This window comes from Carlito syrichta, unplaced genomic scaffold, assembly GCF_000164805.1.
Source record: "Carlito syrichta isolate Samal-C Ts95f unplaced genomic scaffold, Tarsius_syrichta-2.0.1 Scaffold307715, whole genome shotgun sequence".
Taxonomy (NCBI): domain Eukaryota; kingdom Metazoa; phylum Chordata; class Mammalia; order Primates; family Tarsiidae; genus Carlito; species Carlito syrichta.
Window position 1 is genome coordinate 314,045 of NW_007251811.1, and position 1,588 is coordinate 315,632.

The following is a 1,588-nucleotide window of genomic DNA, read 5'->3' on the forward strand; positions in this document are numbered from 1 at the left end:
GAAGACGGGACCCCTCCCCGCCGCCCGCCCGGGCTTGGGCTGCGCGCCCCTCCGCCCCGACCCCAGGGCAGGCTGGGCCGGGAATGTCCCGGCCGCGGTGGGAAAGAGGTGGGTGGGACCCCTGCTCTTCCCCGACGGACGGGCTGGCCAGAGCCTGCCCGGCGCAGGCCGTGGCCCCTGGTCCCCGAGGGCGCCGGGAGCGGGGCCCCGACACGGCGCCCTGGACCTCCCGGTGCCCCGGGAACACGCCGTGCCAGCCAAATAGGACACCGTGCTGACGGGCGGCAGAGACCGCGGAGGGCAGAGACGGAGGCTTCTGGGGTGCCACCGCTCCCCAGCGCGGGCGGGGTTCTGACCTCATACAGTGTCGGCTCCCGGGGTCTCCTTGTCACCGTGAGTCACCTCCTCCCGTGTCCTTTGGGGACGTGTCCTGGCACGTTCCCGAGGGCCGGGGACACAGCCCGCGCTGACCTCAGCGCCCAGCCGGGTGGCGGACACAGCGACGTGGGGGAGCCGGACCTCGGGGGTGGGGGGAACCTGGGCTGGGGCGGCACCGATCGGATCTGAGAGCCGCCCTGGGACGGATCCCTGGCGAACTTCGTCCACCCCGCTTCCCTCGCCCCTCCAGGGACGCGGGCTTCGTCCTCACACCGCCGGCAAGCTGCGTCTGGGGGGGCGGGGGGCGCACCCGCCCCCAGAAGCGAACCCCCGGGACAGCCTCACCCGAGCCTTCCCTGACCCCCGAGTTTCAAGACGAAGGGAGTGAGGCAAAGGGATCGCTATACTTGTGGACCCGCCCTCCGCCCAGGGTCCCCGACGCGTCCCGGTCGCCGTCACACGCGCACTCACAGACCCCCGTGTGCGCACACCGCGCGCGCACAGACCCGCGCGCGCCATTCACCTGCCGCAGAAACACCTGTGAACACAGCGCGCGCGCACCTGCGGACGCACACACCTGCGGACGCACACACCTGCGGACACATACACCCGTGGACACACACATCCCGTGGACACACGTCCCCACCGACACGCACAAACACGCACACGGACTCCTTCGGCTCCCCGGGTCCACCGCCGCCCGCCGCGGCTCCTCACCTCTGAGTTCTCGGTGCCTCGGTCGCTCCGCGCCCGAGCCTGACCCCGCAACACCTCGGCTGGCGCGGCGCAGCAGCGCCGTCTTATAGCCTCGGCCCCGCCCGCTCCCGCCCCCGTGGGCGGAGCCCTCCGCTCGGCCCACCGCGCCGCCTGGGACCGCCCTCCCCGGGGCCCGAGCCGCCGAGCGCCCGAGCCTTGGCTGGGTTCCCGCGAGCCAGCCCGGCCGGGAAGCTCGCGTGCTGCGGGAGGGCGCTTCCCTCCTCCCCCAAGCCCTTGCCTGGGTTTGTGCGCTAGACACGTCTTCCCCGTGAACTGGGCCACAAATCTGGCTTTTGAAAGTTGGGAAGTGAGTTAGCACTCCCCGGAGGGCACGGCATTGCTGGAAGGCGCCTCCTTCCTGGCCCACCACTGACCAACTCTGGGCAATGATTTACCTAATACAGCTGAAAAGATCGGGAGGGCAGACATTAATAAAGGAAATCCGCCGGGCGCG

The 1,588-nt window shown here is 71.3% G+C and overlaps 1 protein-coding gene across 2 annotated transcripts in view; it reads right to left on the bottom strand.

Annotated features, from left to right (window-relative positions):
* CDKN1A (cyclin dependent kinase inhibitor 1A) overlaps window positions 1-1,146 on the bottom strand; it is a 9,068-nt gene extending 7,922 nt beyond the window's left edge. Inside the window, exon 1 of one of the 2 annotated variants that reach the window (XM_008064583.2) lies at window positions 1,096-1,146. The gene's annotated coding sequence lies outside the window, so the exon portion shown is untranslated. Of the gene's footprint in view, window positions 1-901; window positions 924-1,095 lie in introns of those variants that run through there. The other variant, XM_021715810.1, reaches the window with a different exon arrangement.
* Window positions 1,147-1,588: the final 442 nt, after the last annotated feature.